Source organism: Poecilia latipinna, unplaced genomic scaffold (genome assembly GCF_001443285.1).
Source record: "Poecilia latipinna isolate Pla-1442-1.1 unplaced genomic scaffold, P_latipinna-1.0 Scaffold3806, whole genome shotgun sequence".
Lineage (NCBI taxonomy): Eukaryota > Metazoa > Chordata > Actinopteri > Cyprinodontiformes > Poeciliidae > Poecilia > Poecilia latipinna.
The window spans coordinates 19,375-27,890 of record NW_015116422.1 but is presented as its reverse complement, the minus strand read 5'-3'; the positions used below and the strand labels follow the sequence as shown (position 1 = coordinate 27,890).

The 8,516-nt window shown below is 36.2% G+C and overlaps 1 protein-coding gene across 1 annotated transcript in view; it reads right to left on the bottom strand.

Annotated features, from left to right (window-relative positions):
• The window catches only part of LOC106941688 (arylsulfatase I-like), an 11,858-nt gene extending 9,590 nt beyond the window's left edge, over nt 1–2,268 (bottom strand). Inside the window, exon 1 of the mRNA XM_015024782.1 lies at nt 1,924–2,268. The gene's annotated coding sequence lies outside the window, so the exon portion shown is untranslated. The remainder of the gene's footprint in view (nt 1–1,923) is intronic.
• Between the last annotated feature and the right edge of the window lie 6,248 nt (nt 2,269–8,516).

Here is an 8,516-nt window from a genome sequence, read left to right as displayed (position 1 = left end):
CGGAACTTGAAGCTGCTTGTTACTCATCAGGTCGTTGCTAGGTAACCGATGTCAAGGCGGAACTTGAAGCTGCTTGTTACTCATCAGGTCGTTGCTAGGTAACCGATATTAGGACAGAACTTGAAGCTGCTCAGCAGGTTGTTTTGCACTTTAGACTTGTTAAAAGAAAAATCTCCCCAACAAATAAATATTTTGGAGGTCAACTGTTTTCTATTTTTTCAGTAACTTAAAAAAAAAAAAAAAACACCATTTACTGCTTTCAAATAAAAGTCCTATTTATGATCAAATTTAATAAAAAAAAAATAAGACCAAGGTGTGGTTATTAAAAGGTATATACTTGGTGTTGTGATCTTCACATTTACCATTGTAAAAAGATTCTGTATAATTAATATAATAATACTCCATGGAAAAACTGGAAAACTGATGTTCAAAGGTGCTTTTTGTAATGTTTTACTGAGTTTGAGATAATTAATAAACTAAAAATAGTCAAAAAACAAAGAAAAACTGGTGTAGATAATCCCATTTTACAAGGCAGAAGTGTGAGATACAGAATATTTTGGTGTTGATCAAATACAGAGCCAGTATCACCAGTACCGATACTTAATAGAACTTAAGTATAACATAGCATCAAACTCCTGAGTTTAAAGCGTTTTTGTGGTTTTTCTTTGAATTATTTTGGTAAAACATAGGAGAGAATTTAGATAAAGTTTCTCTTTACAAAATATTTTAATAACTTTTACATGACATGACAGTAAATTTGTGTGCATTGTTTTATAAATGAAGTGCAAAAAAATCAAACCAAATCCTTTTTGCAGTAGATTTGAGAAACTATATAAGAATAAGAGAAAATTTGAAGAAGGATTGTGAAACTAAAGAAACTACAAAACTGAAGCATCAATCTGATCGTGCAAGTAATGATCCAGTTTTGAAATTGTGTCTCATGAGAGCTGTCACACAATTTTATTAAAACTCGATGATCTTCATTGGTTTATTTTACAAAATCTCACAAAAACACAGTGATTTCTTGCTTAAAATGCAACAAAATGTGTAAAACTTCTAGTAGTCTAAAACCTTTTGCAAGCTCTAAATGGAGTCAGCAGTCGGAGACTCGACTAAGACTGGAGTTATGAAAACTGTGGCATTGGCTGAACTTTTCTATATAATTGTGGCGATGCAGCTTGCTTTAACTGGAAAGTTATTGTTTGCATTGAGGTCGGACTTTAAGCCTGTGGCCTTTATGAAGAAAAACTGTTTTTGTTCTTCTAAACTGTTTCAGATACTGTCTGTCCACTGAAGATATTTATCTGGATGCTTTCCCCTTTTGTTCTTCACTTCTCCACTTAAGCTGTGTTCAGAAAACAAGCCAAAAAACAAGGAAAAGTCTGTCAGACCTCCAGAAACGCTGGGGATTTACTAATCAAAACCATTTAAAATAGTACAATGAAGTCTTTCTGTTAGGGAAGTTTATGTTTTTACCCTAAAATTGACATGCCTTATGAAGTAAAAAGAAGAAAAACAGTAATTGGTCTAATATTGGACATGTTTTAGCTTGTATAAAGAAACAACATGATGAGAAGCAGCTGCCTCCGCCTAAATAGAGACCATACTGAACCGGTTCCCACTGAGTTACTGGAGCACATATTTCCCTCTGACTGTGTTAGTGTGCTGGGAATGAACTAACTTCCTGTGACAGCTCGATATGCATTAATTCCTCCTGGATGAACGCAGTTATCCTGTTTTTTAGTTAATTACCTGGTTATTCCTGTTTAAAATTAGATTAGAGATGCTAATAATGCAGTAATAAAGTAGTTATAAACAGTTTAAGAAATTTTAAAGGTTCAATTTTCAGGATAAATAAGCCTCTAAACATGTTTTGTTGTCTTTTCATGCAATGTGATGTTCAAATTAGGCCTAAATCAATACCTCGATAACGGATCAATAGGAATGAACGGCTCTTGACGTCAGTCTACATCTCCGCTCCTCTTTCTGCTCCGATGCGGTTTAATTGGCGACAAGTTTGCAGAAGACGCCGCATGTCCTCAAGTTTTCCCCCCAAGCCTCCTTCCTTCCCTCGGACTGAGCGTCCTGGCCGCCGATGAAACACGGCGGCGCGGACGTTAAGTTTTCCTATGACACCGTCACGGTACCGGGCGGACTTTCACAATAAAACACCCACTCTGTCTGCAGGTGCTGCGCCATATTCTGTGACCATAGGAGGCGCTGTAGCAGTTTTACACCGTACTTTGCCATACCAAAGGAAAAATAACGAAAGAGCCGAACAAAGAATGAAAAGTAAAATCTGACCACTAATATTTGGACGATTATGGAAATATAGATCGTCACATGTTAGCTCTTAGTAGACATTGTGGAAACTAAATATTTAAACTAATCTATTTCTGCTAACTCTCACCTTTGTCTTAAGAATAAAAAGTCAATTTTATTAATGGTATAAGAACTGTTTCAGCGTCCTGAAACAGTTAAGGTTACTTATTTTACAGTGTGGTAACAACAATATCCAATAAGAGCTATGATATTCTGCTGCCATTTATATTTCCATAGTTGTCACAATTAGTGGCTATGATGTTACCTTTCATTCTTTGTTAGGGTTTTTCTTTATTCTTCATTTTGCATTAGGCCGAGATATGGCAAAGAATGGCGTAAAACTGCAACAGCACCTCCAACAGTCCCGGTATACGGTGGTCACCAGATATGGTACAACATGTTCTGGAGTTTCTTCACTCAATAAACTCATCCACTGATGGCGAGAACCTTTCATTGACAGTGAACCACTTGCTGCTAATTAAAAAAATAAGAATCCATCCATCCAATCAATCAACCAGTAAGCCTACCAACCAAGCAGCAGTAATATCTAAATAGTTTTTTTGTCCTTACCATTGGAAATACTCCTGACCCAGTTATTTTCTGTTTTTTTCACGTTGCTTCCCGTCTTCTGAAGAGTATTGCTTATGCTAACCGTGGCTCAGTTGGAGGTTTGTTATCATTAAAAGTGTTTTCTTTACAGTGTGACTGTATTCCTACTCAATATGAATTGAATTGAATTCAGTTTTTTATATGGCGCCAAGTCACCACAAATGTCATCTGGAGGTACTTTACAAAGAAATTAAATTCAGTCTCACGTAATTAAATTGTATTTTTGCAGTAACCTGTCACAAATTAGTATCTAATCAACTGAATTTGACTGTATTTTATGAAAATTTGGATTTAATTGTACTTAAATGTGTACATTCTTCTCAGATTGTACTGACCCTTCACCAAATGATTGTTGAATAAAAAGATCAGGATCTTATTGTCCTGGATAGTTGGTATTTTAAACTGGCATGAGTTCATGTTAGTTTTGGTTGGTTAAACTGGAGCAAGATAAATACAGAAGCTGAGAGCGCATGATTTTCAGGAGAGAACAAATTAATTTTGTGAAATTCATTGGAAAATTAATTTCTCTAGAGAAAACCATCTGGAAAAAACATATGGGGAAAATGTCCACTCTTTGCTTCCATAGAAATAAATTTTATATTCTACGTTAGCAGACAGAAATTAGCCTGTGTAGAACTAGCTAGTACATAAACTAGGCTAAGCCCGGATAGACAAAGTTCAGAAAATATATTTTATTCATGTTTTAGATTAAACATTAAAGCAGTAATCAGTTTTAGATGCTTTAAAAAAGACCCTAAATATGACTGTATTAAGTTTACTTTTAGATTTATATTGCGCAAATACATTCATGTTGTTTGTGACATCAGCAGTTGAAGCTAGCTGAGGAATCCAGCCCTTCGAGAAAGCATGATTTCCCCAAAAACAAATGATTCAAGCTAGATAAAACTGTATTCAAACAACATATCATAAACGTGTTACTATAGGTTATATGTGACTTGTTTCATTGAAATAGTTTTTATACACTTTTACTGCTCTAATTTGAAGGATACGCTACTTTACATCCGCCATTTTGTGTAACTTTACGGGACGGACCGTTTAACAACAACGTTACTTTTACTGTTGTTGTTGTTTTTTGTTTGTTTGTTTGTTTGTTTTACATCATGTGCTTGTTATGTTGTGGCTTTTGTAACCGGCCGTCACTTTCTGTGACATGAACCGGCAGGAACACTGTGAGCACATCAGCCGACCGGTTCGCCGGCGGGGAGGCTGGGCTGCCGGGAAGGGAGGGAGCCAGCTGGCGCTCCGGAGGAATCCAGGAATGTTCCTGCTGCTTTATGCAACTTTTAATGCAGTAATGAAAAACATGCAGAATATTTATTCAGCAAAAACTCCAGGAAAACGACCCATATTCTAGCAGTTATGCATACATGAGCGAAATACTTTACATCTGACTCGTCCAAATCTGGAAATAATTTATTTTCTGTTGGAGAGCGTGTGTGGCTGGAAACGATTCATTACAGCCTGATTCACTGGCGCTGAGTAAGAACATTGTCATGAATCGTTTTTTTCCCTTGAGTTTAAATGATTAAATGATGCTGAGGAATGCTCTGCAGCAGCTCTTGTTTATGACTGAGGCGGTTCTTCCAGGTGTTGTAATACATCTCTGATTATCTGGTAGTGAACCGATTGTTCTTAAATTTATATAACTTTTTTTTTTAGAAGTTTCTATTTCTCTAATTCTTCTTCTTAGGCTTTGAGGTTATGAGATATTTGGCCAGGTGCTCAGAAATCAGCAACAACAGATCAATAAGTTAATTTCAGCCTATTTTTTACTCAAGTAAAAAGTGAAATTACTCAAGTAAGAGTACAAAAGTATACGGTAAAAAGTTGAAACTGATCAAAATATCAATCATTTAATATTTAAAAATTACATAATCAGACGGACCAAAATAGAAAAAGATGTGGACATTTTGATGTTTTAAAGACCTACATGGAAATAATTCATGTAAGTAGCATAATTACAAATTAACTTTAACAAAAACTGCAGGTGTGTGTCTGGTGATTTTCTTTCAATTAAAACAAGCTTGTTTACTCAAGTAATAGTAGCACCTCAAGTAAAAGTAAACAGTACACCTTAGTAAAAATGTTAACTTTTCTCTAAAAAGTTACTCAAGTAAATGTAGTTACTACCCAATTCTAATTGTAAATTTTTCCTAATCTTACGTTTTCTACAGTTTCCAAATGGTTTTGTCCAAGATTAGACTGAACCAGGATTCCCACAGCATGATGCTGCCACTTTTTGCCACAAGTTAGATTTACTTTGGGGCCAAAATAATATAATTTCTGCAACAGTTTCACAACAAAATTATGAAATAACAATGAACTAAACATGCAATAATTTAATTAAACAATTTAAGTTTTGACTTTTTTGAGTAAATGGCGTGTAAATCATTTTGTGTAAAAAGTGACTGTTAAGAGATGAAAACCTTCTATAACATCAAACATTTTCCAGTATCAGAAGATTTTAATTCGTTTGTTACAATTTTGCAGTAATTAAAAACAAAGTGTCTGCATATGTTTAGCTGGGCTGCAGACCAAGTTTCTATTTTTAAATTGTAGTTGTGGGGCCAAATTTTGGACACCCTTGATTTACATGCATATTATTTTATTTTTAAATTATTATTATTTTTTATTTCAAACAGACAATAAAAAGCAGAAACATAAAAAAAAATCATGCCAGCTGGCATGCGATTTTACATTTATTTCAAAAGGAAGAGGTAGAAGATATTATAGTTTCCTGCTCTTCTCATACTATATTGTTGTTATTCAAGCAATTAGATGTTAATTTCAGTGAAAAAATAATGCTATACATGTTTTGACAAATAACTNATACATTTTAAACTTACATTTCTTCATTTATTTAATATTATGGAATAGATCTTAAATGTTTATTTTATATTAGCTTATCAATTAGATCTAAAATTTACCTCCTTGTGACATTTAATCGGCAACAACATTTTAGCAAAACACCAGTTTTCTTCGTAACGCCATGAAAATGTTTTGTAATCTTCCCTTAGGAGACAGGACTCCACTTCCCATGATGCAGTTCGAGGTAGGAGTCGTCCCGCACACGTGCTGCTGCTGGATAGCAAGCATGAAGTGAAGTGTTATTAATTCCTGGATGCATTTTGCGGCCGTATTTTCGGCCTGCGTGTTTTTCCACCATGGAGTCGGAGCAGGACGCCGCGCTGCTGGTTTTAATCCAGCAACACCTGCAGGTGAGCGGCTACCGAGAGGCCGCCGAGCTGCTGGAGCCGCACGTCACTCAGGTGAGAACTTACTCTGATTCCTCCTCATTTAAGCTCACCAACACCACCTGGGGTTTCTGTTGCTGAATTTGGGTTAAATTTGGCCACAGCGAGCGTTTTATTGGTGTTTCTTGAGCTGACATGCGCGTCATGCAGGTTATATAAGAGGATTGATGAAATGTGGATGCGGCTGCAGCAGGTTTCTGCCCGTCAGGAAGCGGCTCTGCAGCCTGCGGCTCCTGGTTCAGGCCGAGCAAAAGAACAGAATGTTACCGGAGCTGAAGCTGCTCACACTCTGCATTTCTAACCTCTCCATGCATTCAGCTAGCTGCTCGCTTCAAAATTACCGAACTAAATCTGTCGTCATCATTTAAAAACAACGTTATTTACCTTTTTTTCCCTGCTGTTTTTCTGTGTACATCTGGAGGAAACTTAATCTTTGGTCACCAGCTGGTTTCACATTTCATCCTAAAAAATATCAGTGAAAAAACGTCCAACAGAAAGAATCACAGCAGCGTCAATCATCTTTAAACCAAACTTTCCTGTTGCTGTTATTATTCAACACGCACACTTTTGAATCTAAAACTCATGCTTCTTTTGTTGCAGTTTCATCACCTGTCATTTTTAATAAGTAGATTCAACAAATTTCATTAAAAAATGTGGAAACTATTCTGTAAAATGGTTTAATGTTAGAATTGAAACGATGCAGCTATTGAAATGATCAACTCATGTAGAAATCGATTAATCGTTAACAAAAAGGGCGTTTGCTGAAAGAACAACACCGTCAAAGCAGAAAATAAGACAATGTATGCATTTATGTCATATGATAAAAACATCATTTGTCTGTAAATATGTTCCACTCCAAACTCATGTGGAGTAGTTTTAAATTCACCTGGTTCATATTTTCATAAAACAAAATCTCCTATTTTCACCATTTACTATTAAATTATTAATTGGTTAATAAATAAAAAAAATAGTTACCAGATCATGTTAGAATAAGTTTTTTAGATGCAGATGCATCTTTTGCTAAAATGATCAAGCATTTATAGAATGCTTGATCATTCATTATACAACAAATTTTGTGTTGTATTTTAAGAAATACAATGTTTATTTTGTCATTTAAAAATTAATCTAAATATCTATTTGTGTCTTTTAATGTATTTCTAAGATTGTACAAAGAAGGCTTCAATGAAAAATGTTCAGAATGTTCTATTTTTAAAAAATCAGAATAATCGATTAATCATTAGAATAATTGATTACTCAAATAATCGTTAGTTAATTATTTTTGTCTGTGTGTAGGTGGAGATGCCAGTGGAGAACTTAAACCTTCATGACATCTACACTGGATGGATGAAGTAAGTTCACACAAAGTAAAAACTGAAAAACCATTTTATTTTCCACCATCACTGGTCTTAGTGGTAGGAGACATTTTCACACTTACTGCTCCTTTTCAATCACAAACTTCAATCAACAAACCACATCTGAAAATATGTAAAAAAAAAAAATACGAGCAGAAATCGGATAACGTGTTGTTGCCTGTGTTAATTAGGGATGAATTCTGCATCCTGGGAGAATATCTGATATTTCTATCAGATATATGCAACGATTCCTGATTTTAAATTAATTTATGTTTATTCTCTTATTCATTTCAGATTTTTGAGACTTTCTTCCTGTTGGAGTTTAAATGAAAACGTCTGATTTGCTGTGCAGGCTTTGCTCTCTGGCTCAGCACGCCACCCAGCCAAAAATCGGCTTGAAGACGGGAATCCCAAAGCAAGACGAGGCTGCAGGCGCCGAACTCGATGGAGGAGAGAAGAAAACAGACGACAGAACTCTGACTGGTGCGTTCCTGTTTTTATTTACTGGATCGTAGAACTGGTTTCAGTTTTTACTGGGATTAATTCTTGCAGAGTGTAAGATGGAGGTCGCTGCGCCGTCCACTGCAGAGACAAAACCGGAGGACGATTCTGGACGCCGGGACACCGCTGATGAAACCCAGACTGGGAAATCAGACGGCACCGCTAACGGTGATGAGGAGGAGGAAGAACATGAGAAAGAGGAGGAGGAGGAAGAGGAAGCAAGGAGAGAAACAGAGGTGAGTGTCTGAAGCATCGATAAAGAAACAAAAATAGATTTTTTCAACACAGCAGCTCCCTCCCTGCATCCATCCATCCATCCCTCCCTCCCTGCATCCATCCATCCATCCCTCCCTCCCTGCATCCATCCATCCCTCCCTCCCTCCCTGCATCCATCCATCCATCCATCCATCCATCCATCCATCCATCCATCCATCCCTCCCTCCCTCCATCCATCCAT